Source organism: Carettochelys insculpta, chromosome 1 (genome assembly GCF_033958435.1).
Source record: "Carettochelys insculpta isolate YL-2023 chromosome 1, ASM3395843v1, whole genome shotgun sequence".
Taxonomy (NCBI): Eukaryota; Metazoa; Chordata; order Testudines; family Carettochelyidae; genus Carettochelys; species Carettochelys insculpta.
In genome coordinates, this window is record NC_134137.1 from 10,956,800 (window position 1) to 10,980,452 (window position 23,653).

General features: G+C 47.3%; 1 protein-coding gene across 2 annotated transcripts in view; it reads left to right on the top strand.

Moving 5' to 3' along the window:
* Nucleotides 1-780: 780 nt before the first annotated feature.
* LOC142003487 (sodium-dependent proline transporter-like) overlaps nucleotides 781-23,653 on the top strand; it is a 55,709-nt gene continuing 32,836 nt past the window's right edge. The window contains exons 1-3 of one of the 2 annotated variants that reach the window (XM_074980461.1): nucleotides 781-994; nucleotides 6,990-7,159; nucleotides 8,604-8,761. The gene's annotated coding sequence lies outside the window, so the exon portion shown is untranslated. Of the gene's footprint in view, nucleotides 995-2,835; nucleotides 2,872-6,989; nucleotides 7,160-8,603; nucleotides 8,762-23,653 lie in introns of those variants that run through there. The other variant, XM_074980467.1, reaches the window with a different exon arrangement.

The following is a 23,653-nucleotide window of genomic DNA, read 5'->3' on the forward strand; positions in this document are numbered from 1 at the left end:
CGCCCGGCCGAGGTCACGGCCGCCATCTTGGATACGGGCAGCGGCCCGACCCCCCGGCTCCTACAGCCGGGCCCGGGGCCCCGCATTTCCCCGGTTCTCGCCCAGCAGCCCGGCCTCTCCCCCCTCATCTTATCCGCACAGCAAGGCAGCACCGGGAAGGGAGACACTGGGGACAAGGGCATCTTGCCCGGATCCAACATGGCGGCCTAGCTCCTGCCTCCGCCTCCGCCTCCGCCTCCCGTCAGAGTTGGGGGGGGGGGGGGGGGAGTGGGTTCTGCATTCCCGCCCGGGGGTCGCCCAGCGGCGCCGGCCCCTCTGGGCTGGGGGCTCCCTCGTGGCGGGAGAGGAGAGAAAGGGAGAGTCTTTGGGGGGACGCAAGGGGAGCGGGAGAGTCTTTGGGGGACACATGGGGAGGGGAGATTCTTTGGGGGACACGTGGGGGAGGGGAGATTATTTGGGGGGATGCACGAGGGGGAGGGGGAGATTCTTTGGGGGACACGTGGGGGAGGGGAGATTATTTGGGGGGATGCACGAGGGGGAGGGGGAGATTCTTTGGGGGACACGTGGGGGAGGGGAGATTATTTGGGGGGGTGCACGAGGGGGAGGGGGAGATTCTTTGGGGGACACGTGGGGGAGGGGAGATTATTTGGGGGGATGCACGAGGGGGAGTTTCTTTGTGGGACACGGAGGAGGGGGAGAGTCTTTGGAGGACACGTGGGGGAGGGGAGATTATTTGGGGGACGCACATGGAAGGGGAGAGAAGTGGAAGTTCCTGCAGGGGGCTGCTCATGAGTGCAGTTGGGGGGACCTGTTGGAGGTCTCTCTCCTTGGGGCTGCCCTACACCCCTCAACCCATTTGAACAGCCCAGGCGCTTGGGTGCGATTCATGCAGGAAAGCTAAAGTGCCATGGGGTCCCAGACCATCGCTCACCCTGTTTGGCTGGGCTTCAGTTCTGAGGTGCCTAGAAGTTGTGGTCAACCTGGCTGTGCAGAGGTAGGGAAGGCCCTGCTTCCGCTAGTCATGCTACTGCCAAGACATCCCCCCACAACCTCCCAGGCTTGTTCACGCAGGGAAACTGACTTCACTCGGCTGTCTCCCTCCTGCTGTGCTGGAATAACCGTTCCTCTCTGGTTGAGCTAATCTGGAATCCCCCATGTGGATGTTCTGTTCTTAAAGAAAAGTGATTTAATTCCAGAGTAATTACTCCCAAATAGTCATTTCTAAAGCGAGTAGTTACTGTATCTGATAAAGAAGTCACTCATGTTCAGGAATAGTGTCCACCTGGGGGAACTGTTAACACAAAAGTAATAGGTCATTTTAATCCAGAACTAAGGTAACTATTCTACTTTCCCAGTAGATGGCATCATTAGACTACTTTTTCTACCATCCACTCTCTCAGAAGGCTATTTACTCTTCTTGCTGGTCAGTTGTATTAGGCTGGTACCTGTTGGAGTTATCTGCCTTTCTGTGCCACTGATCCGATATGAGGGGCCCAGGATATTAGGTATTGTGCATGTGCATAATAGAAAATTGTTTTTTTACTATCTAAGGCGAAATCAATACTATGGGGACGATAGAAGCAGAGATACAGTGCTGCAGCTGTGTTGATATAATCACACAGGGTAGAACAGTGGTGGGCAACCTAGGCGAGTGAGTGGGCTGCATGAGTGGCCCTCCCTCATCTCAGCAGGCTGCAAGATTGTTATAGCCAAGACCACCTCCTGGTCTAGGGTAGGAACAGAGAGGTAGTCATGTCAGTTTGTATTCTAACAAAACAGTCATGTGGCACCTTAAAGACTCAAAAATAATGTATTAGGTGATGAGCTTTTGTGGGACAGACTTCTTCAGATCAATAGCATTTCCAGTACAGAGTGACAGTTATATAGCACAGAGGTCCAAAAAAATGAAATAAAAACTGACATCAGATACATGAAGAGGGGAGTGAGGGGGAGAGATATGAATAGTCTTGCTTGAGATCATTACAAATACAAAAGAAAAGGAAACAGTCCTTGTAATGGGTGAGTTAATTGCTATTTCTCTTGCGACCAAGTGTTAATGTATCGAATTTGAGCATGAACTCCAGTTCACACATCTCCCTTTGTAATCTGCTGTTTAAGTCTCCTTGTTGTAGGATGCATATTCTCAGATCTTTAACAGAATGGCCCACTCCATCAAAATGCTCACTGACAGGCTTATGATTAAGATTTGTGATGTCTGCTCTGTGCCCATTCATTCTTTGGCAAAGTGTTTGTCCCGTTTCTCCAGTGTACATCAGAGTGGGGCGTTGATGGCACGTGATGGCATATATAACATTGGTTGAGGTACAGGAAAATGAGCCCCTGATCTTGTAATTAATGCAGCTAGGTCCAGCGATGGTATCTCCAGAATAAATATGTAGACAAAATTGGCAACAGGTTATTCCAAGGAAAAGTTCCAAGATTAGTATTACTGTGGTTTCGCCTGTGATTGCTGGTGAGAATTTATATTAGGTTAGAAGGCTGTCTATAGGAGTGAATTGGCCTCTGACCACAGGCCTCCCAGAGTGTAGCAGTAGTAGTGTGAGGAATACCACCCCCTGAGTAAGGGTAGCACCTAGCTGTGTTTACACCTGGAGATAGGCTGGCATACCTACTTAGTTGCCTCATTCAGGGGTGTGGAGTTTTCATATACTTGGGCAATGTATTTTTGTCAATATAAATTTGAAGTGTAGTCCAAATCTCAGAATAAGATGAAGGAAGTGCAAATACAGTAGTGCCTCGATTTACACGAGGGTTGCGTTCCCACACATGCTCGCATAACTTGAATTTCACATAAGTCGGGGGAACTTCTTTCTCCTGGCAGAACTCACATTCTGCAGCTCCTTTTGAAAGGTAAGTCCTGGGTGGGGAGCGTGGTGGCAGTTGGGGAGGGTTAAGCTTGGTGGTGGGTTGGGGCTGTGGGAAGGGGGCAGGGTGTTAAGCCTGGGGTGAGTTGGGCTGCAGGGGGTGGGAGGTTTAGCCTGGGGTGAGTTGGGGCTGCAGGGGGTGGGGGATGGAGTTCAGCCAGAGCCACACATGGGGGTGGTGAGCTGGAACCGTGTTTGGGAGGTGAGCTAGTTCACAGGGTGGTAAGCCAGAGCCGGGGCTGTGGGTGAGCCGGAGTCATGCATGGATAGTGAATGGGGCTGGGGGCGTTGAACCAGGACTGTGCAGGGCCACGGGGTTGAGCCAGGACCAGGGGGGAAGCGGGATTTTAAGTTGTGCATAACTCACAATCATGCATTTTGAAAGTTTCCTATCATGAGGCTGTTATGATTGTGTCTAAGGCCTATGTAATTAGCAGCATTCATGGAGCTTCAGCAGCCTTTTACGCAGCATTAAGTACGTGCTACAGTGTAGGCTGGTTTTAATAAAAGACTTAGAAGTGGACGTTGTAGTGCTTTGCAGGTTTACACAGCACACTCCTCTCCTGCAGAAAAGCAGCATAGAACAGAGATGTTTGCAGGCGCCTTTTGAATGGCTGCAATGGCTTTGTTTTGGCTGGAGACATGGACCAGTGTTTGAGTTGCTTAATTGTGTTGGTCATCAGTTTGCAATGGCTTCTTTACATTTAACCTAATGTGAGATTGGAGTTACACCATAATAGCAGGGATTGGCCTGGCATATAACGTTTGTCATATACAGCTCCTTTCATACGGAAGACAATGTGCTTTTTACTAATTCTGTACAGAAATCACTTCTTCCACCGGGCAGGGTGGGGAGGAGCAGAAGTTGCTTAACGATATTATGCAATGACATACCACACAAAGCTGAGAAGAATGCCCTAATGCAGGGAAAATTATGGGAGTCTTTGATGCCTTAATATCAAGCATGTAACGAGGGAATTTCTTGGAACTGATTTGGAAACAGAGCAGAACAGGGCCCATAGACTACAGTGCTGTACACTCATCCCTCGCTATATGAGCACAATTCGTTCCCAAATTTCTGCTCGTAGGCAAAAACTTGTGACACGAAATCCCCATGACAATACGTGTGAAAGTCTCCAATTCGTTCCAAGTGCTTGTAATTTGATATAAATCAGTTGAGTTTAGGTACTTTTCTGATGTATTTGAATAGTTTGGCACCAGAAATAGGATGGAGTGTATGTATGTAGAGCAGGGATTCGCAACCTATGGGTCAGGACCCAACAAGGGTCCCATTAGATTTGTTAAAGGTCGCCAGCTGGGCAGTTCCCAGCTGCGTGTGGCTGTTAAGGAAGCCATTTGCAGTTTGTTAACACTGTTGCCTCAGGCAGATATCTATCAACAGAAATAGCTGCTGGAGATGGCAGCTGTCTCTATCGGTGGGGATAGCAATTACCTTATGCCTAGGTGCTGAAACCTTAACACATGAGTTAATTGCTGGGAGCAGGAGGGCTGGGGGAGCCACCCAGCCTAGCAGCCCCAGTGAAGAGGCTGCGGGAGGAGGAGGAGTGTCTAAGGCCGGGGCTGTTGAGGGAGACAGTGGGAGTCTAAGACTGGCAGAATTTTGGGGTTGCAGGGGGGTGTAAAGCTGGGGTCAGTTTGGGGCTATTGGGGAGGGGGGTGTAAGCCTGGGAGCAGTTTGGGGCTGTTTCAGGGCTCTATAGCTGGGGGTAGTTTGGGCCTGAGGGTGGAGTAAAACCTGGCTGAGGGTGAGGTCTGTGGGGTGAGCAAGGGGGTTCCTAATACAGTAAACCCTTGAGTTGTTCCTGCAACCCCTGCATAACTTGAGTTTTCCTGCAGGTGGAGGGGAGCCAGGAACCACCAGGGCTAGTGAGTTTCCTGGCTCCCAGAGTGACAGGAGCTGGGAACCAGGGACCGGCTGGTTCCTGTCTCCCCATGGCTTGTGGGGCCGGGAAACTGATCAGCTCGTGGCTGGTCAGTTTCATGTTCCTGCGTTGCAGGGGAGGGAACCAAGCTAAGAGCCTTCTCCCTCTCTTTCCCCAGCCTAAGGGCTGTCAGACAGCTGCACGTGAGGGAAGGGAGGGAGAAGGCTCCAGCTTCAGGGCTGTGGGTCTCCCCGTCCAGAACTCCGCAGCTGGCTCTGCTCCAGCCGCAGGGCTGCAGTTGTCCCTGCTCATATAAGGGGGGAAGTTCACTCATATAGTGAATAAAGGTAGGTATATATGTTGCTTGTTTTAGCGAGTACTCATTAGTAAAGTACTTATTAAATGAGGGATGAGTGTATTACAAATAGTATGTCTCTGAAGTTGGGTGACCATCCATCCCATTTTTCCCAGGACAGTCCCTTATTTAAGCTGTCCCACAGGCATCCCTACTTTTTTAAGAAAATGGGCAAATTGTCCCATATTTTACGGGGGTCCTGTTCCCTGGCACCTGGTGTTTCAACGCAGCAGCCCTTGCTGCCAGGAAGCTCCTCTGCAGGGTGGCTGCCCCATTCCCTGGCACCCCACAGAGGCAGCCCCCCACTGCTGGTGAGCTCTGCCATGAGGCAAACTCTTCAGTTCCTGCCCCACCCACTTCTAAGAGATTGTGGAGTCCCCATCCTCCACACTCCCTCATCAGGAGGCTGCAGACCCCCCCCGCATCCGTTGTGCTTCATTGTGGGGCAGCTGCCCCCCCACCATTGCTGAGGAGCCCTGACACGGAACAGCAGCCCCCCCATCCCTGGAGGCCAGTGTCCTGTATTTGCCATAGGGCAATGTGGTCGCCCTAGTGTGACAGGTCTGCTGAGGGAGAGCACAGCCTGGTTCAGCTCGAGAGCCCATGCCTTGTTCACTGGTCTTCCTCCATATTGTTTTACTGGGCTTTCTTTGAGTGTCAAGGCTGATTTATTTTATTAGAATGTGACAGCACCTCATGGGTTAAACTGTGACAATGGAAACCAGACTTCTGCTTCCAGGGTGTGACGGCGGCTAGATGTGAAAGATGAAAATTAAAAAAGAAGCTGCACGCTCTGAGATGATTTGGGAAGGAAATTAAGCAACAAAGCTCTTACTGGAACTGTTGTGTTACCATCTCCTTGGTGGGACAGTTACAGTCACTGTATGAGCAGACTCCCATAATTATTCACCCATTGATTTCTAGGGTGAAATGTGTTCGTTGTCAACAGGCTCTTTCTTTCTGCCAACCTTGCAGGTGCAGCCTCTTCCTGGGAGCAGTTGAAATCAGGCCTTTTCTGCTGCACACTTTTGTCAGCTGAACTCAATAAATAGCATGTACACAACACGACCAGAATTAAAGTGGGGCCTTAATTCCCTCAGTTCCTGCGGGTGTCACTAGAAATTTTACTTTACCTGTATAGGTCCTTACGTTGTTTTATAAACACTCAGGACTTTGCAGCATTTGGCCTTTAAGAAGAAGGAAGTAAAGGTTCCTGATTCTCCATGGCTTGCTTATTTAGTCCCTGATCCAGGAAGCATGCACTTGCATCCATCTCTGTTATGCAAAAAACTTTAAGAACTTGCAGTGGGGCTGTTTAGAATCATCGAGTTTTGCTGTGGAAATCTGTGTACTTTACACCTGTGCAAAATGGGTGTAAAATTCTAACATTCCACACTCATTTGGCATCATTTTGTGCAGGAAGAAATAACTACACAGGGTGCAGGGTGATGGAGAATCAGGCCATGATTACCTTTTTTGGGTCAATAAAACCATGCTTGCCTTACTCACTAGACTTTAATGGCTCTTGTCACAAGGGTTTGGCCTTTGGGAAGTCATGTAATCGTAATCCTGCTACGGAAAAGGCTCTGAAGTGGAAGTTACCACAGTAGCCCAAGGCAGGTCTCTTCCTTGCTTCATTTCCCTCTCGCAAAACAAGTTTGCATGACCAGCTTGCTTTTTTTCTCCTGGACTACTCTGTTTCGGCTGCCCTTACAGTCACAGAGACGGTGGTTTATGTATGCCAGTGAAACTGGGGACAGAAAAGTAATTAATGTAGACAGCTGAATGGGAGATTTTGTGATGGGGGATTTTGGATAAACAAGATTTTCAGATGAAAGTTGTTTATTTTATTTTGCATGTGCTCAGTTTTCTACATCTTACGGTCTCCCAAATATGAGTGCTGGGACTCGGCTTGGATGAAATGGACACTTTCTGCTTTTCAGGATTTTGCTCCACTAAAAGAAGGCTGTAAACGGCAGCATCCAGAAATAGAATCGTGTGAAATTTCTGCAGAGCTCCTGAAATGCCATGGAAATGTATGTATGCACAGCAGGCTCAGACACCTGTACGTGGTTGTCTGGGTATGGTAGTAAATGGGCAGAGGGCTGCTTATGGCAGGGAAGCAGGGGCTTGGGAGGGATCAGATATTGACATTCACTGCTGAATTATGTGTCATTACGAACACTGTTGCTGTTTGTGGCCTCTGGCTTTGCCCAGTGTGCGGAGATGCTACTGGACCTCCTGTATTCTGCTGGCTCTTTTCCACTCTAGGAGACCATTTAACTTGGAGTGAGCAGGGGTCACTTGGTAGATCCTTGTATGCCCTATCTCACAGTGAGCACAGTACAGCCCACGTGTCCCGTACAGGGGAGTGAGGGTTGCAATGATTATTCTTCCAGGGCATTAATGTCTGTGGGAAGTGCTTGTAAATGTAAAGCGAGCAAACCCTGGGGTACTTGTAGTCTAGAGAAGGCAATAACTGAGAGGGCTAATAGTCAGGTCTGAAATGCCCTGGTTCTGTGGGGTCACAGGCACTGTGGCACAGCCCTCAAATAAAGTTCCAGAGTTTTGCTTGTACAAGACAATACTAACTAGTCAGAATTTGATTTTTAATATACTTTCAACATATCAATATTTAATCTTAAGTATGTTTAAAATATTTATCCATTTAAATTTTAGAAGGTAGACAAAATTATGGAGTTTCAGCTTTTGATCAATTTAAAAGTTTACAGTCGCCAGAAAATCTGTGGTCATCAAACAATCAGGAGGACAATAGCTATTTAATTAACAGTTGATGTTGAGATTCAAAAGTTAAAGCTGAAGGACTTTAAAATACAAAATTTTAACCAAACATGTTACAAAGTATACAACTTGGATGTCCTGAAACCAAGTTCTAATAAGTTTTCAAACAGCACTGTTTGGATTTGCTTATATGTAGATTATTTCATCAATTTGCCTCGCTCTGAAAATCCTGCACATCCATGCAGAGCATATAAGACCTCAGTTGTTATTAGGCTTGGAAGGCTGGCATTTTTACTAGTAAATGTCGGTAAAGGATGATCCCACATACACTCAGCACTTCAGAAAATCAGGCTTTATGTAAATATGTTATCATACTCTTGTAATTAACCTAACTGGTCACTAGAGGCCACTGATTCAAAAGGAAAAGCAATCAGAAAATTCATTCGTGCTCTGGGAATAAAAATAAAAAATTAAAACTCAAAGAGAAAAGCCAGCACTTTACAGTGATGTTCATAGGGCTTGAGCCCGATTGTGCAATGAGTTTTGGAAGCTTCAAGAGGTGGGGAATCCATTACTTCCCACAGTAGTGTGTTCCACTGACTAATCTTGTTCAAAATTGTATTACTTATTTCTCGTTTGAATTTGCACCGGCAAGCAATCAACCCAGAGAAAGCAGAAGCAGAGATCCAGGGCTTCTGAATTTTTATTCTAAAGTTTCTTTCCATTTTACTTCAACAGGAAAACATGAGGGAGAGAAGGAGAGACAATAAATAACTGGTGAATGTAATCAGACCTGTTCTGCAGTGTCGTTTGCTTTCCCATCGCCGCCCCATGCTCTGCTCCCTAGATTAGAGCTGCCTTGCAGCTTTGCAGTAGCTCCAACATTAGGATTTCAGGTATGTGTCTCTAGTGTGCCTTGGAGGGGTCGCCTTGTTAATCTGTGCTTACCAAAAAACAAGCAGTCCTGTAGCACCTTAAAGACTAACAATTTTATTTATTACGCAATGAGCTTTTGTGGGTAAGCCCCACTACCCATTACTTAATCCAGCATCCCCCAAACTGTGTTCCGTGCAATGTGAATAGGTGTTCCGTGAAAAAATTTCAACGCTAGCGATATTTTTCCTTCTAAAATATTAAACAAGAAATTGCGTGTATCGAAAATATGAAGGTATTTGAATAGCATTTAGATTGTAGGTATTTTAACATTTATAATGTATTCATAAGCAACTGGGGCACTCCTGGAGTCAGCTAGAAGTTTTATTCTGAGACAAAGTGAAGTGGAGGAGACAGGTAGATGCTCCACTCAGAGTACAAGGGTTAAGTCAAGTGAGTCATAATAGTATAGTTATTATGCGACTGCTGGTGAAACAGAGATGCATAAAAACTCTTCCCATTTAAAAAACTGTCCAATGTTACTTCTTATTTTCCAGTTTTCTGTAAAAATAACACATTTATAAAAACACAATTTAAAAATATTCCCATACCTAATTTATTTTGCTTTCTTTTTCATAAAAATGTTTTTGAGCTTTAAGAAGGGACCGTCCTTTTTAGAACAATATTGTCCTTTCTGTTTTTGTGCAAAAGAACAACACTAACCATCCTTATTTTGGCTGTTTTATCGATGTTTTCTTTTGGGTTTGTACTTAATTTTTATACTTAATTATAAGGTTGCTAACAGTCCTCCTATCAGAAGGACTTTAGTAGCTCGTTCAGATGTTTTTCACTTGTTATTTTTTGTACTTTGTAAAATAAAAGATATCTAAAAATCTAACTCTCTTAAATCAACTTTTGAGTATTTCATGCAACAATTTTTTGGTATGAACCTCGCCCCCATCCCACCCCTGCTCCCTGGACCAGCATTTATGTGTTCCATCAATATATTCTAAGTGCAAAAGTGCTCTGTGACTAAATTAGTTTGGGAAACACTGCCTTAATAAACTGTTAGGCTATAGTTACACTGACCTGAAACGCAGGCAGCAGTACGGTGACAAATCTGAGGAACTGTCCCAGACTGAAGTGTCATTAGAGGAGGTTTTGGAACTAATTGATAAGCTAAACAATCACAAGTCTCTGGGACCAGATGGTATTCACCCAAGGATTCTGAAAGAACTCAAATGTGAAATGGCGGAACTATTAACAGTGGTTTGTAACCCATCCTTTAAATCAGGTTCGGTACCCAATGGTTGGAAGACAGCTAATATAACACCAATATTTAAAAAGGGCTATAAAGGAGACCCTAGCAATTATAGACTGGTAAGTCTAACACCAGTACCAGGCAAATGAGTAGAAACAATAGTAAAGAATAAAATCGTCAGACGGATAGAGGAACGTGATTTGTTGAGCAAAAGTCAACATGGTTTCTGTAAAGGGAAGTCGTGTCTTACTAATCTATTAGAGTTCTTTGAAGGGGTTAAACAAGCATGCGGACGGGGGGATCCAGTAGACATAGTATACTTAGATTTCCAGAAAGCCTTTGACATGGTCCCTCACCAAAGGCTCTTATGTAAATTAGGTTGTCATGGGATAGGAGGAAAGATCCTTTCATGATTGGGAACTGGTTAAAAGACAGGAAACAAAGGGTAGGAATAAATGGTAAATTTTCACAATGGAAGGGGGTAACTAGTGGCGTTCCCCAAGGGTCAGTCCTGGGACCAATCTTGTTCAACTTATTCGTCAATGATCTAGAGAAATGGGTAAGCAGTGAGGTGGCAAAGTTTGCTGATGACACCAAACTGTTCAGGATAGTCAAAACCAAAGCAGACTGTGAAGAACTTCAAAAAGATCTCAGCAAACTGAGTGATTGGGCAGCAAAATGGCAAATGAAATTTAATGCGGACAAGGGGCACCCAGTGGATACAATATACCTAGATTTCCAGAAAGCCTTTGACATGGTCCCACACCAAAGGCTTTTATGTAAATTAGGCGGTCATGGGATAGGAGGAAAGATCCTTTCATGGATCGGGAATTGGTTAAAAGACAGAAAACAAAGGGTGGGAATAAATGGTAAATTTTCACAATGGAGGGGGGTAACTAGTGGTGTTCCCCAGGGGTCTGTCCTGGGACCGATCCTGTTCAACTTGTTCATCAATGATCTAGAAAATGAGGTAAGCAGTCAGGTGGCAAAGTTTGCAGATGACACCAAGTTGTTCAGGACAGTCAAAACCAAAACAGATTGTGAAGAACTACAAAAAGATCTCAGCAAACTGAGTGATTGGGCAGCAAAATGGCAAATGAAATTTAATGTGGGTAAGTGTAAGGTAATGCATGTTGGAAAAAATAACCCAAATTACACATACTACATGATGGGGTCAAATTTAGCTACGACAGATCAGGAAAGGGATCTTGGAGTTATAGTGGATAGTTCTCTGAAGACATCCACGCAGTGTGCAGCGGCAGTTAGTAAAGCAAATAGGATGTTAGGAATTATTAAAAAAGGGATCGATAATAAGACAAAAGATATCATACTTCCCCTATATAAAACTATGGTACGCCCACATCTTGAGTACTGCGTGCAGATGTGGTCTCCTCACCTCAAAAAAGATATATTGGCATTAGAAAAGGTTCAGAAAAGGGCGACTAAGATGATTAGGGGCTTGGAACGGGTCCCATATGGGGAGAGGCTAGAGAGACTGGGACTTTTCAGTTTGGAAAAGAGGCGATTGAGGGGCGATATGATAGAGGTATATAAAATCATGAATGGTGTGGAGAAAGTGAATATAGAAAAATTATTTACCTTTTCCCATAATACAAGAACTAGGGGACACCAAATGAAATTGATGGGTAGTAGGTTCAAAACTAATAAAAGGAAATTTTTCTTCACACAGCGCACAGTCAACCTGTGGAACTCCTTGCCCGAGGAGGCTGTTAAGGCCAGGACTCTATTAGGGTTTAAAAAAGAGCTTGATAAATTTTTGCAGGTTAGGTCCATAAATGGCTATTAGCCAGGGATAAAGTATGGTGCCCTAGCCCTCAGAACAAGGGCAGGAGATGGATGGCAGGAGATAAATCACTTGATCATTGTCTTCTGTTCTCCTTCTCTGGGGCACCTGGCATTGGCCACCGTCGGCAGATGGGATGCTGGGCTGGATGGACCTTTGGTCTGACCCAGTATGGCCGTTCTTATGTTCTTATGTGTAAGGTAATGCACATTGGGAAAAATAACCCCAATTATACACACAATATGATGGGGCAAATTTAGCTACAACAGATCAGGAAAGGGATCTTGGAATTTTAGTGGATAGTTCTCTGAAAACATCCACACATTGTGCAGTGGCAGTCAGTAAAGCAAATAGGATGTTTGGAATAATTAGAAAAGGGATAGAAAATAAGATGAAGAATATCTTACTTCCCCTATATAAAACTATGGTACGCCCACATCTTGAGTACTGCATGCAGATGTGGTCTCTTCACCTCAAAAAGGATATATTGGCGTTTGAGAAGGTTCAGAAAAGGGCAACTAAAATGATTAAGGGTTTGGAACGGGTTCCATATGAGGAGAGGCTAGAGAGACTGGGACTTTTCAGTCTAGAAAAGAGGAGACTGAGGGGCAATATGGTAGAGGTATATAAAATCAGTGACACCCGAAAGACTGCTGTCATCAATGAGGAACTGAAGAGGCTCCAAGTTGACATTGCTGCTCTGCAAGAGACGCGACTCGCAGATTCGGGATCTCTAAAGGAAAAGGACTACACATTTTTCTGGCAGGGTAAAGCCCAAGAAGAACCCAGGGAGCATGGTGTTGGCTTTGCCATCAGAAACACCCTTCTACAAATGGTGGAATTCGTCATGGGCGGATCAGAAAGACTCCTTCAGGTCATACTTCAAACTTGCGCCGGTCCTGTCCACCTCATCAGCGCTTATGCTCCAACCCTGTATGTCACACCAGAAGTAAAAGACAAGTTCTATGACATGCTTAGTGCTGCCATAGCACAAATACCTGCTCGCAAACAACTGTACATTTGGGTGACTTCAATGCAAGAGTTGGAGCTGATCATGACTCATGGCCTTCCTGCTTAGGCCACATCGGTGTGGGAAAAATGAATGAAAACAGACAGCATCTTCTTGAACTTTGCACATGCCACAATCTGTGAATCACAAACACATTTTTCCAAACCAAGCCACAGCACAGAGTGTCATGGAGACACCCACGCTCGAAACACGGGCATCAACTGGACGTGGTCATCGCTAGACGTAATAACCTCAAAAATGTCCTTCTGACACACAGCTATCATAGTGCTGACTGCGATAGAGATCACTCGCTAGTTTGCTCCAAACTCAAGGTGAGACCTAAGAAGCTGTACCACTCTAAACAAACTGGAAGGCCCCACATTGATGCCAGAAAGACAGCAAACTCAGAGAGAGCCAAAAAGTTCAGAGAGACCCTTGAGGAGAGTCTGCCCAGGAGTCCTGGGGGTGCCGATGTGACATCCAGATGGCAGCATCTGAGGGATACAATTTACAACACGGCCTTGTCAGTGTTTGGAAGAAGAGCTAGAAACACAAATGACTGGTTCGAAGCTAACTCCGATGAGATGATTCCAGCCATCGAAAAGAAGCACGCTGCACTCCTGGAGCACAAACGCTCACCGAGCCAGAGTACCCTGCAAGCACTCAGAGCAGACAGAAAAACAGTACAGCAGACAGCCAGGCACTGTGCCAACAACTACTGGCTTGAGCTATGCAGCAGCATCCAGACCAGTGCTGATTCTGATAATCTCAGGGGAATGTATGAGAGCATCAAGAAGGCATTAGGACCCACCCAGAACAAGATGGCACCTCTGAAATCCAAATCCGGTGAAGTCATCACTGACAAAGCCAAACAGATGGAGCTCTGGGTCGAGCACTATTCCGAGCTGTGCTCACATGAGAACATTGTGGTTGATATAGCCCTCAACGCCATCGAGCTCCTACCAGTAATGTACGAACTGGATCAGGAACCAACTGTAGACGAACTGAAGAAAGCCATCGACAGCATTGCGGGAGGAAAGGCCCCAGGCCAGGATGGTATACCACCAGAGGTAATCAAGTGTGCCACAGACACTGTCCTGGAACCCCTACATGAGCTATTGTGCCTGTGCTGGAGAGAGGGAGAGGTTCCACAGGATATGCGCGACGCTAACATTGTAACCTTGTATAAGAACAAAGGAGACAGAAGCAACTGCAACAATTACTGTGGAATCTCCCTCCTAAGCATCACTGGTAAACTGTTCACTTGCGTCATCCTTGGCAGACTCCAGAAGATTGCTGAGAGGGTGTATCCCGAATCACAGTGCGGATTCCGTGCAGAGAGATCTACCGTTGACATGGTCTTCTCTCTTAGGCAGCTGCAGGAGAAATGCAGGGAGCAGAGGAAGCCACTCTATATTGCCTTCATCGACCTGACCAAGGCCTTCGACTTGGTCAGCAGGGATGGACTGTTCAGACTGTTCCACAAGATAGGCTGTCCACCACAGTTACTCAAGATGATCCAGTCTTTCCACGAAGACATGAGAGGAACCATCCAATATGACGGCCCATTATCAGATGTTTTCAGCATCAGGAGCAGCATCAAACAAGGATGCGTCCTTGCTCCGACATTGTTCGGGGTCTTCTTCGCACTCCTCCTTAAGCATGCCATTGTATCTTCAACAGAGGGCATCTTTTTGCACACGAGATCTGATGGGAAACTGTTTAATCTTGCAAGGCTGAAAGCTAAGTCTAAGGTGCGGGAAGTCGTCATCAGAGACGTGCTGTTCGCAGATGACGCTGCTGTAGTGTCACACACAGAAGACCAGCTTCAGAAACTGCTGGATCAGTTCTCCAAAGCATGCAAGGACTTCGGGCTTTCCATCAGCCTAAAGAAGACAAAAGTACTTGGTCAGGACGTTGCTGAACCTCCATCAATCAGCATTGACAACTATTCATTAGAGGTCGTCCACGAGTTCGTTTACCTCAGGTGCACCATCACTGACACCCTGTCATTGGAGACTGAGCTAAATAGGAGGATCAGAAAAGCAGCCACAACTCTGTCCAGACTCAGCAAGAGAGTGTGGAATAACATCAAGTTGTACACCCACACCAAAATGCAAGTCTACAGAGCCTGCATCCTCAGCACCCTCCTTTACGGCAGCCCTGTACGCCTGCCAGGAAAAGAGGCTGAACGTCTTCCACTTGTGCTGCCTTAGGCGCATCCTTGGAATATCATGGAAGGACAGAGTGCCCAACACCGCCGTCCTTGAGCAAGCTGGAATCCCAACCATGCACACCCTCCTCAGGCAGCGGCAGCTCCACTGGCTTGGCCACATCCACAGGATGAATGATGGAAGGATCCCAAAAGACATCCTGTATGGCGAGCTAGCCTCTGGCAAAAGACCTCCCAGATGCCCCCAGTTGTGCTACAAAGATGTTTGCAAGAGGGACCTCAGGGAGGTAGACATCGAGCCAGACAGCTGGGAGGAGCTGACAGACGATCGCAGCAGATAGAGACAGGAACTACACAAGGGTCTTCAGAAGGGTGAGATGAGGATCAGACAGCTAGCAGAGGAGAAGTGAGCCCACAGAAAGCACAGTAAGGACCTGCCAGACACCCACTACACATGCAACAGATGCAGCGAGGACTGTCACTCTCGTGTGGGCCTTCACAGTCACAGTCGACGCTGCAAATGATGATCCCAAATGGAACTATGAAGGGCACGATCCATAGTCTACGTAGTCTGAAGGATGCCTATTACTGTATAAAATCATGAATGGTGTGGAGAAAGTGAATACAGAAAAGTTATTTACTTGTTCCCATAATATAAGAACTAGAGGACACCAAATGAAATTAATGGGTAGCAGGTTCAAAACTAATAAAGTTTTTCTCCACACAGCACACAGTCAACCTGTGGAACTTCTTGCCAGAGGACGCTGTGAAGGCCAGGACTGTAACAGAGTTATAAAAAGAGCTCGATAACTATTTGGAGGTTAGGTCCATAGATGGCTGTTAGCAAGGGGTAAGTTATGGTGACTAGCCTTTTGTTGAAGGCGGGAGATGGATGGCAGGAGACAAATCTCTTGATCATTGTCTTCGGTTCACCTCCTCTGGGACACCTGGCATTGGCTACTGTCGGCAGACAGGATGCTGGGCTAGATGGACCTTTGGTCTGACCCAGTATGGCCGTTCTTATTATGCAAATGAGTGGTCTCGAACATGCATAAGAAGCTACTGACAAAGGGGATGTTTTGCTGGCACAACCACATTTACACAGCTTTTTTTTGCATGGGCAGTAGCGTCTGCCAGTGAGCAAGTATGCAAATGAGTGTCCATTTGCATTTTTGAGACCGCCCATATGTATACTGCTGCCAGCGATTCAGGTCAATGTAACCATAGCCTTAGTCTTTAAGGTGCTATGGGACTGCTTGTTTTTTGTAGTGTGCCTTGTAAGTATCCACCAGGCCTTGCACATGTGATAAAGGTTGTATACCGTGCATAGAAGAGTGTTGCATGAGGCCTGCTTTATTTAATGTACATTTTAAATATACATTTTTAAATACTCAGTTCATATGGTGCAGATGGGAGATGTATTTCATTCACTGCACACCATATCTCATTCATCAAATGCTTTCTAGCTTTCTGTCTGGCTATACATAATTCCTGAGTGGCTTTTAGGATGTGCAGCTTGTGAGGCAGGGCTCCCCAGTAGCTCTCATCTGATTTGCTGCCCATCCAGTGAGGGACACAAGGAGACAGGGTGCTGTAAATGAAATGTTTTTGGGGCTCCCTCCTGTGGACCTTGTGAGGGGCATGGTGATGCGCATAGCCTTCTCTCTGTCTTTTAAAAAACCATCCAAACCTAGGAACCATGTTAAATGCGCATTAAGTAGGCTTGGAGGAATTAGATTTTTGTCAGTAAATGTTGATAAATGTCGATTTCACTGTACAAACACAAATGAACGAAACTATTTCTATTGACAATGGCCAGAATTTACAAATATGCAAAGTAAAAAAAATGCTTCTTGAGCACTTATCAGTGTTTGATTGAAGGATATTGATTCTGTATATTTTGACGCTTTATGTTGGCAGTTTGTGTTTACAGTTATAGAGCTTTAACTTTTTGAATCTTTAAACCTACTGACATTAAATAACTATTGTCTGATACCCCTCATAATTTCCCACAACTTTCAAAATTTAAATATAGGTTGCACCTCTCTAGTGTAACACTCTCTGATCTGGCAACATCTGTGGTCCAGCATGATTTTGGTTAGCCAGATGTTTGCTTATCAGGTTTGTGGCCAACTTTCCTGTGTTCCCATAAAATTTGTTAACAGTCACCAGTCCTGGCTCTCAATTGTCTGTGCTATTATTTATCTGTAATTTGCCCCTAAAATGTCTTTGAAAAACCAATGGCACCTTATAGACTAACAGATATTTTGGAGCATAAGCTTTCGTGGGCAAAGCGGGTGTTTGCCCCCAAAAGCTTATGCTCCAAAATATCTGTTCTTCTTCGAGTGGTCCCCGTGGGTGCTCCACCGTAGGTGTCGGGCTTGCCCCAGCGCCACAGCTCAGAAAATCTTCAGCAGTCTGCGTCAGGTTGCGCATGCGCCAATGTGCGTCGGTCCTTTGTGCGCTTACGGTCACGTGCACGATCCGGTCCCCGCCAGTTCCTTCTCAACTGCCAACGGCTGCAGACGGAATCCTCTCCGGCTCCAACGCCTGAGACAGATAAACTCTGTTTTATTTGTTGATAATAGTTGTAGTTATAGTTAATTGTTATTTAGTTATTACAGTAAGTTAGTTTTGCTGTGTACATAGTTTTTAAAAAAAAGAGAGTGAGAAAAAGGACTGAGGCGGCCGCCTTCGGGCGGGCCCACTATTTGAAAGCCTTCAACTGTTAACGGTTGCCGATTGCCACGTTAATAGACTGCTAAGTGCCCTGTTAGCACTTAAGAACTCTAAAGACTTAAAGATTAACAATGTCCTCACCGGGTTTTTAAAAGTGTGAATTGTGCCGGGAGGCCATGCCTGCCCCAGACGGGCACAGTAAATGCATTCGATGCCTCGGGGAAGCCCATGTCCCCCAGAAGTGCCCTCGTTGCTCTAAGTTAACAACTAGAGCTCGAAAGGACAGAGAGATGAGACTCAAAATGTTCCTTTCTGACAAGGCCCTTCAGCCTGCGACATCGGAAAAGCCCCATAAGGAGGGCTCTTCAGGTTTGCACAAGAGGAAGGCGGCCTCTCTGACCTCCTCTGTGCAGAAGAAGAAAAAGACTTCACCAGCTCGATCCCTGCCAGTTACCTCTATGAGCAGGACGAGTGGAGCACAGAGGCCTTCTGCTGGGAAGGCCGCAGCGCATGTATCTGTGCAGGGGCCTCCGGCTTTTAAGGAGGCGGCACCAAGGGCTGTCCAGGCACCGGAAAGGTTGGCACTGGCTGCTGTGGCACCGAGCTTTACAGCTCCGATGGCACCGGAGCGAGAGCACCCGACATGGAGCCCAATGGTGCCGGACGAGACTCCCCGAGCGGCACCGAGAACAACGGCACCGTGCGCGGCACCAGGGGCAATGGAACCCAGCATGGCACCGACTACAGTGCCGAGCCCCCCGGCACCGATCAGACTACCTGTGGTGCCCGAGCGGGGGAAAGCCAAAGCAAAGACCCGGCACTGCAGCCCCTCCCCTGAGGTCATTGCGCTGCCATTATCACTTCGCTCTCCCCCAGAGAGTCAGCGGGCAGCAACTCCATCAGCCTGCCGCAGGCTTCCATCTCCATTTCTTCAACAGCCATCTCCTGGACTTGGACATTTTTCACCAACTTCAAGCAGGGATCCCTATGAATATTATCGCAGGGGATCTCTGCCTATGTCAGTGTCATCTCGACAGTCACGTCATTCTTCACATCATCCCTATGCTTTCAGGTCATGGTCCAGGTCCCCATCACCGGGACCTTGCCCTTGTTGCTATGGCTGTCATTACTATACGGGACATTGACACAGGAGTTCTGCGTCTCGACATAGATCCCCGTCAATGCCTCGTCAACATCACAGCACACAGCCTCAACCTGGGGGAACACCCCAAGTTTCCCAGTCAGAGACTGGTACAAAGGATTTGGAACCCCATTTGGAAACCTCAAAAGTGCAACCATATGAACATAGTCAGGAGCCCGAGGACTTGGAGGAGAGGTATCACAGCGATGCCTCCTCGTCCTCCCCAGACGAAACTGTCGTTCCTGGAGACATTTTTCCCCCAGATGACCTAAAGCAATTTCAAGAACTGTTCAAAAGGGTGGCTCAATCACAAGACATTCAAGTGGCAGAGGTACAGGAGAAACACCATAAGCTCCTCAAAAACCTCGGACCTCCGGCTTCATCTAAGATAGCCACACCACTGGACGATGCAATTATGGAGTCAGCCACTAACATATGGCAGACTCCAGCCTCCATCCCTCCTACTAACAGGAGGGTGGATAAGAAGTACTTTGTCCCTGCCAAAGGCATGGAATTTCTGTTCAGTCACCCACAGCCTAATTCACTAGTGGTTGAGTCCTCCCAACACAGAGCCAAAACGTCCCAGTATAAATCCGGGGGATCAGACAAGGATATAAAGAAATTGGACCTCCTCGGCAGAAAGGTTTATTCATCATCTACCTTACTGCTACGGATGGTGAACTACGCTGCTCATTTGTCGAACCCCAATTTCGACAACTATTCTAAACTTACCTCCCTCATGGACTTCCTCCCGGAGGATAAAAAGCCAGTCCTCAAGGCAATCATCCAAGAAGGATATGCAGCTTCACGAGCAGGAGTCCAGATTGCCTTGGACGTAGCAGACACAGCGGCTCATTCCGCAGCCACCGCGGTGGTAATGCACAGGGAATCGTGGCTCCAGACATTGGGCATTCCCAAGGATCTGCCAGTAAAAATCACAGATCTTCCTTTTGACAGACAGAAATTATTTGGAGAATCAACTGACTCAGTTCTACACTCTAGTAAGGACTTGAGAGCTACACTTAGGACCCTGGGTATATATACCCCGCCATACAGGAGAAAGAAGTTCTACCCTCAGCAACGGCGTTATAGTTATCAACCACAGCGCACTCATTTTCAATGGGGGTATGATCGGGGCGCCAACAACAGCCACAACAGTACAAGGCCCCGAGACGTCGACCACAGCAGGGCTGTGCCCCCTCCGGACAAAACGTAAGACAGCAGGTTTGACGGGTATGTCGGGGGTTGCAAAACCAAGACTGTCTCTCAGTGCCAATCTCAACACATGTTTCATCATCGACTCAAGCCATTTTACTCTCAATGGAAAAGCATCACCACAGACAAATGGGTATTGGAGATTATAGCCACGGGGTACACAATCCCTTTTCAATCGTTGCCACTACCGAATCCTCCCACCAGGCCCCTTCTCAGGGATCCCTCTCACCACATGAAACTAAAACAGGAGGTGGACCACCTCTTGTTCATAGGGGCGGTGGAGAGAGTACCGGAACAATTCCAAGGCAAAGGTTTCTACTCCCGGTACTTCTTGACAGAGAAGAAGACAGGAGGTTGGAGGCTCATCCTGGATTTACGGGCCCTCAACCGGTATCTGCGCAAACAGCGCTTCAAAATGACTACAATGGCTTCCATAATCACGGCACTAGACGATGGAGACTGGTTTGCAGCCCTCGACTTACAGGATGCGTATTTCCATATCACAATTCATCCGGCGCACAGGCGTTTCCTCCAGTTCACAGTAGGCAAAGATCATTTCCAGTACAGAGTCCTTCCATTCGGTCTCTCTTCAGCACCCAGAGTTTTCACCAAAACCCTGGCGGTCGTGTCAGCATACTTGCACAGACAGGGCGTCTTCATTTTTCCGTACTTGGACGACTGCCTGCTGAAAGGAACTTCCAAAGCGGAGGTCTTGCAGATGATACGCATCGCCACAAGCACATTTACCTCACTGGGCCTCATCATCAACTTCTCAAAGTCAAAAACCAAGCCCACACAAAATATAGAATTTATAGGAGCCCAAATAGACTCTGTTACATCAAGGATATACTTGCCCGATGCCCGTTTTCACGCCATTGAATCTCTGGTACAAGTAATAACGTACAGCCCCACTGTTCCAATCCTAACATGTTTACAGTTGCTGGGGCACATGGCAACCACCACGTTTGTGGTATGAAACGCCAGACTGCACATGCGAGGCTTGCAGCATTGGTTGGCGACCGTGTACAAACCATCAGCCCATACTGTTCACAGGATGGTATCACCCACAATGGAGGTGCGAAGGTCACTAGCATGGTGGGCAAACCCCAAGAACCTACTAGTAGGGGGTGCCTTTCCGCCAACCACAAATTACTGTCTTTCTCACAACAGATGCATCCCATATCGGATGGGGAGCGCACATGGACAACAAAGCCACTCAAGGGTTATGGTCCCCCATGGAGAAGACACTGCATATAAACATACTGGAGCTCAGAGCAGTGTTCAATGTGTGCAGACATTTTCGGAATTACCTGCACGGGAAAGTAGTCGGGGTAAATACCGACAACACCTCCACCATGTTTTATATAAACCGACAAGGAGGGGCCAGATCTCGTGCACTCTGTGCGGAGGCTGTCCAGTTGTGGAACTGGTGCATTGCCAACAACATAACCCTAAGAGCTTCATACTTGCCGGGTGTCCACAACGTAAAGGTGGACCAACTCAGCAGACACTTTGCGCCCACGCACGAGTGGCAGATCCGTTCCGACCTGCTCCACCGAGTGTTTCACAAATGGGGGTTTCCCCAAATCAATTTGTTCGCCACTCACAACAACAAGAAATGTCCCCAGTACTGCTCCAGAGCGGGCATAGGACAGGGATCCTTGGGGGACGCCTTCATGATCCCATGGAAGGGCCCTCTACTCTATGCGTTCCCTCCCACAACACTCATACACAAGGTTTTGGAGAAAGCCAAAAGGGAGAGAGCACTCATGATACTCATAGTTCCAACCTGGGATCGACAACAATGGTTCCCACTGCTTCTACGCATGGCACGTTGCCGACCGTTTCCCCTACCAGCAGTACCAGACCTTCTCACACAGGCTTGGGGGTCAATACTGCATCCGCACCCACAGGGTCTCCGCCAACAGGCATGGCTAATCCATGGCTCAGCACCCTAGAGAGTACATGTTCAGAGGGAGTGAAGCAAGTCCTGGAGTGTAGTCGGAGGACTTCCACCAGAAGGACTTATGAGCACAAGTGGACACGATTTACCTCTTGGTGCTCTTCCAAGCAGTTGACACCTTTGGACTCCCCTATAACCACAATTCTGGACTACTTGCTAGAACTCAAACAAAAGGGGCTCTCTCTATCCTCGATAAAGGTTCATCTCGCGGCTACATCAGCTTTTCGACACGAGGAGGAGGGATCAACCATATTCGCCCATCCTGTTGTCACGCGCTTCTTAAAGGGGTTGTCAAATCTGTATTGTATCCCCCTCGGAAACCGATACCGCCATCATGGAGTTTGGACTTGGTCCTCCATACGCTGTCAGGACCTCCCTTTGAGCCATTGGCTACAGTTCCCCTTTGGTTACTTACCATGAGGACAACCTTCCTTCTTGCAATTACGTCAGCTCGTCGCGTGAGCGAGCTTGCAGCAACAATGGCCACACCGCCCTGCACAGTGTTCTCAAAGGAAGCGGTGGTCTTGCGATTACGCCCAGCCTTCGTTCCAAAGGTCTCTTCAGACTTCCACATTAATGAACTGATAATACTACCCTCGTTTTATCCTAAGCCTCACAACTCAAGCAAAGAGGAACGGCTACACTTATTAGATGTGAGAAGGGCGTTGGCCTTTTACATAGATAGAACTAAGCCTTTCCGGAAAACAGACAGACTCCTGGTGTGCCTCGCACCCGGGTCGAAAGGGGAAGGCCTATCTTCACAAAGAATTTCAAGCCACATCGTGTCATGCATAAGACTGTGCTATGAGCTTCGCAAGACTCCTCTACCAGTTCCGCCCAGGGCTCACTCCACTAGAGCGATGGCGGCGTTGACGGCCTTCTTCAAGGGAATCGCGCTGAGAGATATCTGCAGAGCGGCGACTTGGTCATCCTACGACACTTTTGCCAAGCACTACGCCATGCACCGGATGTTTTATGAGGATACACGCCTGTCGACAGCAGTCCTTTCAAGGGCAAGCTGCACATAAATCGGGTGCCCACCTCCTTTTTCGGGGGAGGGGGGTTACTGCTGGGTAGTCACCTACGGTGGAGCACCCACGGGGACCACTTGAAGAAGAAAGAGAAGTTACTCACCTGTGTAGTAACGATGGTTCTTCGAGATGTGTCCCCGTGGGTGCTCCACTACCCACCCGTTCCGCCCCACTTCAGAGCTCTGCTTCGTATTTTTCAGGGACATCTGGAGCGGTTGATCAGGAACTGGCGGGGACCGGATCGTGCACGTGACCGTAAGCGCGCGAAGGACCGACGCGCATCGGTGCATGCGCGACCCGAGGGAGACTGCTGAAGATTTTCCGAGCTGTGGCGCCGGGGCGAGCCCAACACCTACAGTGGAGCACCCACGGCGACACATCTCGAAGAACCATCGTTACTAAACAGGTGAGTAACTTCTCTTTAGTCTATAAGGTGCCACAGGACTTCTTGTTGTTCTCGAAGACACAGACTAACACGGCAACCTCTCTGATGTTTGAAAAACCTAGTTAAGAGTTGGTAATGCTGTTGGACAATGGTTCAGCACCAGTGAGTCCCGAGGGTGTAGAGCTAGAGATGTTCAGCCTGTACATACACATTTTAAATATTGAAAAATAAACATTGATAATGATCTGTTTAGA